At 34.7% G+C, this 8,942-nt stretch overlaps 1 long non-coding RNA gene across 1 annotated transcript; it reads left to right on the top strand.

Moving 5' to 3' along the window:
- Nucleotides 1-1,027, top strand: LOC145725164 (uncharacterized). Its single transcript, XR_014177184.1, has 2 exons — nucleotides 1-543; nucleotides 622-1,027. It is a non-coding gene; the product is annotated as an uncharacterized LOC145725164 (long non-coding RNA).
- The last annotated feature ends 7,915 nt before the right edge of the window (nucleotides 1,028-8,942 follow it).

Genomic DNA, 8,942 nt, shown 5'->3' on the forward strand with positions numbered 1-8,942 from the left:
TCCATTTATTTTCCCGTGGCGGTTACGTCATCATTTGCCTTTCTTGTCTATTACATGCGTTCCGAGCGCGATAGAATTTTGACGTCATCTAGTCACGTCGGCAATGAATCAGGACGACAAGGCTCGGAAAATCGGCCGCCATTGTTGACAAAAAGTAAACAAAGAGACATTTTTTATTTTTGATGTAAATTTTACAATATTTTAAGGAGTATTTTGATTTAACTTGTTTTTAACTGCGATACTACGTGTGAGACTAGATAAAGTGTGTGTTTTTCGGTAGTCAGTTGAAAATGCCACCTTAATACGCTTTACAACTATCAAGGGGCCCAGTGAAACATTCTGAAGGAACTAGAGTTTGTGGAACAGAAAAGGATGCATTTTCTAATAGAAAACACTGTCACAAGGAAACAGCCCATATAGGTATTTACTTACTCCCAAGAAGAGTTTTTACAAGAACACTACAAAAACCAAGTTTATTCAAGCCAGTGGTTCTCGAAGAAACATGGATATAGAGTAAAGGTGTATTTAGCAGAAGCTGACAAGGTGATTTACCTAATACTATAAAAAGGACTCTGCTAGAGGTATTAATGAGCTGCTAATACTAACTAGCTTATGTTTCAGGTACCTTTATTTGCATAATCTGGAGTTTGCTTATCATGCTTTGAAAGGGTCCAAATTTAAAAAGTCCCATTACCAATTGCTCTAAAAGACTCTAAACAAAACATGTTTGAAGCTATGGTTATAATGGTGTTGTCAAAATCTATATGCAGAGGGCTGAAAAAACAAATTTCTAATAAGTTTCAGGTAATATTAGAAAAATACAAGTTACTTAATACATAAATTTGATCAAATGCCATTATTTTGCAGAATTAGCCCTTATAAATTTTGCCGTATCTTCTCTGACTATAAGGCTAGAAACAGATGGTGCTACTGTTAAATACTTTTCCATCAGATAGTAGGTTAAATTACTATTTTAATTGTATTATTTACACATTATGAAATATACAAATAAAATCTTTAAAAAGTACACTCAAGTTTCTTTTTTATCTAAGAAGTCTAGTTTTCTTCATTAACAATCATAAAATTAGATAATTTCTTTAACTGCTCTTACAATAAATTGAACTGAAATTGAAAAAACATGTTAAATAAATCACACAACAAAACCAAATTGATATGTATTTAATGCTGGGTAAATTACCGAAGGAAATAAATGAGCAATCTATATCACAAAACCAAGAAGCAAGTTCTTAAAACACCAACAATTCTGTTGTAAGTTAAAACACTGCTTTAGGATTTAATAGTCCCCAGGATACACACATTGCCTTTCCTTTCTTGCAAATTTTATGGAATAATTCTTGAAACGTTGGTATTGGGCTGTTAATGACTCGTTTGAATGCACCTATCTGTGATGTTTTTTCCAGATAATTTAAATTGAATGTGGTTGTTGTTCCCAAGCCAAAGTTTGATTGGAACTTTCCGCCTTTGTTTACCACCAAATGTTGCAAGTTTTCCAGTTTGGTGAAGAAAAATCTTAAATTCTACGAAGGTCTCGCAATAACAACACTAATTAATAAACTTAAACAACCTTAAATTAAGTTTTTATTTTTTCTAAACTTTACTAAATAAACAAGTTTGGCAAAGAGATGATATGACATTTGGTTGTTACGATTTCAACACTGAAGTTTGTTTATGGACCCCATAGGTTAGGTTAGGTAAGGTTCGGTTGTGTAATGTTCGAATCATTTGTGTTCAAATATTTCATCTTTTTGTGTGTGTTAGAGTTTTAAAATTTGTTTTATTTGTTAATTTTAACTTCTTTCACTAAATATGCAAAACCAAAAATTCATAATGAAAAGTAATAGAAAGTTTTTTTAAAAGTCATACTTATAGTAAAAAAAAACTGTGTATCTTATGGAAACTTAATAAATTTCAATGACATCTGACCATTAACCGTAGTGTAACTTAATCGTTTCGAGTAAGTAGATACACGAGCACCATACAGAGCAAATCTAACAAATTTTCGGAAACATTTCTCGTACCTGACGTAAATTGATTTTGGACGCAAGTCAGTTTGTTTAGACAAAAAGTTGACGTGATACCTTCAATGCCCATTCTGTTCGAAACCACAACAATGCCTTTAAAAGGTTCTTAAATCGGCTTAGTTTCACTTTGTTTCCGATCAATTTAGCAAATCCTGTACAATTTAGCTTTGTGTCAAGGTAAACAGCTCAAGGTGAGAACTGGGATTCATATTTTGAATTGATTTGACTCGCCGTAGGTGGTACAATACCACAGGAAACAAAAAGTAGTCGTTTTGGAAAAATGTCTTGATACAAAAATAAAAGAGAGTTAGAATAAATAAAAACAGAAAATTGATATTCCTCTTCTCAGATTAGATCTTGGAAACTAACAGAGCCAGAAAGTCGGTTAAATGGGAAAATAATTACAGTTTTAGAAAACCAACTCAAAACTGTTTTTCCTTTTTTGAAAATGTGTTTAGATATTTATTAAAAAATCTAGTGACCCCCTTATTCCATCTAGTATCTAGTCGATTTATTACTTGTAGAAAAATGGTGTTCTCATCAGCTTCCCCCTATTTCTAATCTTTAAAGTCTAATTATTTCAGATATCCCCGTAGACATACCTGCACGCAAATGATCTGTAACGAAGTCGAATTAAAGGACCTTTTTGAACTATATTTACCTTTGTTTTCATTGTTCGAGTCAGTTTGCGGTTTCGAATACAATTGTCCGTTCATAAACCTGTCCGAATGGGTCCAAACAAATAGAGAGCGTTTGAAATTGATTTACAAGTGCCAAGACGTTTTGACTGGAGTTGATGGACGAATTTCTGACATTGGCCTTTACAGACCGAAAAAGAACACAAAAAAGAAAAGAAAGTTATTTCGAATGAATTGACAGTATTGACGTTTGTTAATGATTGTACCAGATAATACTGATAGGGTCGTCCATCAAAATTTTTTTTCTGTCATTTTTTTTTTTAAAAACGAAACATATTACTTCAAAACACGTGTAATGCAAATAGACAATTGTCACAACTCTTAAAATTACACTCATAACCCTACAAATTGAAATTTAGTGGATTTTCACCCATTTCCACACTTTTATCCTCGTTTTTCTGTAGTATTATAGCTTAATGGATTTGACCGTTGAAGATGTGCAAGATTGTTCAAAATACTTATAAAAAAAAATTTATACTATGTTTTTCTAGTTTTATAGCTTAATGGGACGGGTTTGGCAGGTGGCACATTCACGACAGTTCAAAATAAGTATAAAACAAACAGCCAAACGTCACAACTGTCAAAATAACACCCATGAACCTATAAAATGCAATTCAGTTGATGTTTTCTCATTACCAATCTTTTGAGTGCGGTTTTCTAGTTTTGTACTTTACTGGGACGAGTTTTGACAGTTGGGCGCGTTCACCATGATTCAAAATACTTATAAAACAAACAGCCAAACGTCACAACTGTCAAAATAACACTCATGAACCTATAAAATGCAATTCAGTTTATTTTTACTTATTTCCAATCTTTTAATTAGTTTTCTTCTAGTTTTATAACTTAATGGGGCGGGTTTTGCAGTTGACACGTTCACGATGATTTAAAATATGTATAAAATGATCTGTCAAACGTCCCAACTGTCAAAATAACACTCATTAACCTATAAAATTCGATTCAGTAATTTTTTTTTCATTTCCAATCTTTACGTGCCTTTATCTAATTTTATAGCTTAATGGGACTGGATTTGACAGTTGGGGATGTGCAAGATTGTTCAAAATACGTATAAAATAACCTAACCTAACCTATAAAATGTAATTGGGTTGGTTTTTTCTCATTTCCAATCATTTAAGTACATTTTTGGAGCTTTATGGGATATTTTTATTATTATTTTTTACCTACCAGTTGTATACGTATTCTGTACAGCTAATACGTTTATGACAGCTCAAAATACGTACAAAACAAACAGCCAAAATATCACAACACTCATGAACCTATAAAATTTAAATAATTTCATTTTTTTGTTTCAGTTGATTTTTACTTATGGTATATTGAATCTTTTAAGTGTGCGATTTGCTTGTTTCATAGCTCAATAGGACACGTTTTGACAGTCGTCACGTTCTTGACAGTTCAAAATACGTGTAATGCAGCTGAATGTCACAACTGTTAAAATTCCACTCATGGAGATCTAAAGTTAAATGTAACATGGTTACAATAGTTTTCAACTGTATATTATTGTAGTTTGAGAGGTTGCCAATTGACATCCTCTTCCAAAATCTACATGAAAGGAAAAATTATTATGTTTATTTACGGTCCTTTCTATTAAAATTCATTTTTCCATTAAACTTATTTTTTCTATAAACAGTAACTTTCATTGCCTTTTTACATATACTACACTAATTTTTATTGACTCAATTTATGACATATTATATTTTTGCGCTTATTTTTATGGTAAAAAAAGTTGCCAGAGCTATATTAAATAGTATATTACGTAACTAGTGCTGTAAGAAGTGTAAAATGCCTTAGAGCTCGTACTATACTTTACCTACGACCAAATGGAAAGTCCTGTTTTCGCAATTCATATAATTCAGAGTAACTTTTCATTAAAAAAGTATATTTTCAACGTATTGACATCATATTTGTACTAATCATAGGTATTATGCCACTAGAGAAAAAATAATAACGTAATAAAAAAAATTTACAACTCATGTTACATAAATAATTATTAATGTTGTTCTTAAAATAATTATTTATGGTGACATTACAGTTATTAAGAAGAAAGGGAAAACTTTCAGTGATATTATTATACTTTCAGTTTTTTTTACAACTGTGCGTAAAGAGGTTCATTACGTAACGAAAAACTATGCGTAATTAGCTATTTTCACTGAGGTCGTAAGTAAACTAAATTTTCTGAGGATTGTTTGTTATTTCAGTAATTTGTTTGACAAGTATTCTAAAAAATTTTCAGTAGGAGAAGTGGATTTTCATGCTGTGATAAAATGTGTAAAAAGTTCCGATAAACAAAACAGACAAACACTTTAACAATAACAAACTTTGTAGTTTATTTGTGCTAAACAGTAGGACAGATCCGGTTTTTTTCATTTTGGAGCAGCTCTAATGCAGCTCAAAGAATTCTCAAATACTCAAACGACTCCGACATTACAGTGACTCATTATCGCTGCCATGTTTTAGTGCATATTTTAAAACCAGTCGATAAGCCTACTAAAATATGTTTTAACGAACATATTACATTAAAATACGTAATTAATATAATTGACTGGAATTCTTTCTACAGGAGGCTATCCACGTAAAACGTGATATGGAAACGTCCTATAAAGCACACGACAAGAAATTCATTTCCATGTTGTTGTTTTTAGTTATTTTAATTTTAATTGGACCCCCATTTTGAAATTATTCCATTAAGAAAATTGCTTGTTTAATATTTAGGTGCAGGACGACTTGCTATTGTCTACAGCTAAGTAGACAATTTTACCTGACTCAACGGATATGAAACTGGCCAATCACCGGCAATTTTACCAGTGAGATTATAAAGTAGATTTTTATAATTTTATGAAATAGTGGATCACTCTGACCAATTACAAATTTGTGTTTACAATGTCCAAAGTTGGTAAAGTGTCCTTACCGATTAAATCATTTCCATGTTGGTTATCTACATACCATAGGCATTCATTACGTGTTTGCACTAAGGTGTCTGGTTTCGAATATAATTTGATACAACCAGTTAAATCCAAACCACTCGAAATAAACACGATACCCACATATTAGTTCAATAAAATATAAAATTGTGTTGTGGACATTCGGTTGGATTAATGCATAAGTAAACCCCATTAACAATAATTATATTTTTCTACCACTTTTTAATAATATACCTATTACTCACTAGTTTTGAACAGATAATAACACCCATTATCTACCCGTAAGTAATCATGCCAGAATTTTTTATGAAACATTTCCAGTACGACCCTGGCTTAGGAGTTAAATTTCTTAGCCTCAGTAGTGAAAGTGTCAGGTCCGTAACTGCCCAAATAGCTGAATTTCAGTCAGTTGAGTGTGCCCTTTTGCTACTGTTAGGTTATATTGTAATATGTAATATTACTCACGGTTCTTATTCACGGGTTCACCCTCAGGAGTCACGATATACAGCAAAAATCAAACATATTAGTTTAAGAAACGTTTACCGGTCCATCTGTGTTTTAAATTGTGAAGTTTGGATGTGTTCAGAAATTTTATTTACGAAAAATGGATGAAAGGGACACTAATCAATCAATTTCCATTTTATAGTATAAAACCAAACTGGCTGAGATTATGAATGCTAATGGTAAACCAACAAACAGAATTACAAGTGCGTTTTAAATCACCAGAGATGGTTAAGCCTCAGGAGTAAAATATAGCTCAGAAAAACGAGAACCTTCTATCACAGAAGACATCTGTTTGCCACATTTTAAGCTGATTAGTTGTTTTTATCCTCTTCTCACAATAACAATATATTACATATTCTAATTATTTTCCTTCACACCTAATATGTATATTTAGGACATATCAAAACTATCGATGGGGAGAAAGACCTCCTCATTGTGGAACTCACTGTCACCAATCACAGAAGGAGGGACCAGTTTAGTTTCCTTAATTATGACTCTGGTGGTCCATTTCGAGTGTGCTTTCTCTTCACAAAAAGGTATTAAAGAGAGGTTCTCTTCACTGCTAACTCTTCTTATCTATCTACTATTATTTAAGGTAGAACACAACAAAGAACTCTATCCATCCCATGTACATCACCAAGTAGGGGAGTCAGTCCCAAAAAGAAGACTGATGTCTATCTTAAAAATCTTCAAGAGCAACTGTGTTCCACTATGGCTTGGTAATCAATGTCCTTGCTGATATCTGGTACAGTCTTAGAATTCAAGCAAGAAGTTAAATTTCTATTACGTATGGGACGGCTGATTTGTACAATAAAACCAGAGAAGAGATGATGTCCTACAGTGGAAAGAGGCAGTTGGAAAGGGCAGTAGGAGAGCTTGGACATCTCTATCAACAAATCATTCACGTCTAACGTATCCGAAAGATGAAATTATTAGGAAATATATCTTTGGAAGTACGTTTTTCAATAAGAAGCAACAATAAAAAGTGGACTAATGAATCTGTTACTTCCTGCATGGATAAACACAATATTAAATATTGAACATGAGTGGACCAAGAACCTAATACTTGGAACCGATGGAAAGTGTCTTTCAGGCGGAAGTTCACGTAATTGAAAGAAAGAATGACAACTTCCAGGGCATAAGCCAACATTCCGACTAAAAAAGACCTTCTTTTATAGCACTCGATTCCTCTGTGGCTTGGATCACACCTGAAACCACAAGCTCAATTTGAAGGAGGAACACGAACGAGGTCTGGGAGAAACTCACTGGGTTGGCGAACTGTAAGAAACTTCTTTTAGGTTACAACCGGGAAAGGAATAGAAACCTACTCACAGGTTTCCTCTCAGAACCCTATCGCTTGAGAAGCCACCTGAAGCGGATAGGCCTAGGAAAACACGGAGACTGCAAATTCTGTGAGGATGAGGAAAGGAGTCTAAGGTGCTGGAGAAGCTGGTCCAGAGGCGGATGATGTCGTTTCTGGAGCGTCATGAGCCTCAGCCCATCTCAGTTTGGCTTCGGGCCAGCGATGGGCACGAATGATGCTATTTTTTCTTTTCTTCAGGATCTGTATGGTCGCATGCACACGGTATTTTGCGACATGTCGAAGGCGTTCGACTGCGTAGACCACCAGATCTTGCTTTGGAAGCTTGAAGCTTATGGCTTCCGAGCATCTTCTTTGTTGTGGTTTCGCTCTTTCTTGTCCGGCCGGAGCCAGGAGGTCTTTATCGGGGACCATGGTTCTGGAGAGTTAATGTTAGCGTCGGGTGTCCCTCAGGGGTCTGTTCTTGGACCTTTGATGTTCTTGATATACATCAATGATATTGTTCTCTCCCTATTAACGGACAATTCACTGTTTTCGCTGATGACGCGACCATTCTTTGGAGCGGCAAGAGCGTCGATTCATTGACTGCCACTATTGATGGGGACCTCTCCATAATCAAACACTGATGCAATTCCAACTTACTGTCATTAAATATCAGTAAGACCAAGATCCTACATTTTGGATGCTCATTGCAGGAGATTTTTGTTGAGGGTGAGCCATTGTGCGCCCCTGGAATGAACGAGTTTCTTGGTTTTATTATTGACGACTCGCTTCGATTCGCTGAGCATGTGGACATTGAGGGTAATCTCTGGCAATCTGGATTACCATGTAACTAGGAGTGCATACTATGCACTGATTGACTGCCATCTCCGCTACGGCATAGCTTTCTGGGGAGTTTGTTCTCGAAGCCGTTTCAATTCTGTGTTTCTCCTGCAGAAGCGAGCATTGAGGTGCTGGTGTCGTGTTGGATACAGGGCCTCATGTAGACCCCTCTTCATTGAACATGGTATTCTCACCTTGTGCTGCATTTTCATCTTAGAGACGATTTGTCTTGTTTGTGGCAAGTTTGGGGGTCAGTTGTCCGAAGGCTCCGGCTCGGCGACTCGCAGTAGATTCATTTTGAGGCTTCCCATTCCTCACACGGAGAAGATTAAGTCGTCGCTTATTTACGGTGGAAAGAGACTTTTCAATAACCTTCCTGAGAGGTTTTTGCTTGACGGGGCGTACTATTCTCTGGACGAATTCTACTCCAGTTCTTAAGGGGCCTTGTTCTGCCATAAATTGATCTAGCAGCACTGTTTGTGTTTTTGATCCTCTTTCTCCTCTCTTATACAGAGTAACTGCCTTTTTGTTTTGTTTTTATTTTAATAGTTGTAACGTGTAATTATGTGTGATTCATATTGTATATGTAGTGTAATAATTATGTATGTTCTTTTTTTGC

The sequence above is a fragment of the Ips typographus genome, linkage group LG2 (assembly GCF_016097725.1).
Source record: "Ips typographus isolate SLU linkage group LG2, UJ_Ityp_2.0, whole genome shotgun sequence".
Taxonomy (NCBI): Eukaryota; Metazoa; Arthropoda; class Insecta; order Coleoptera; family Curculionidae; genus Ips; species Ips typographus.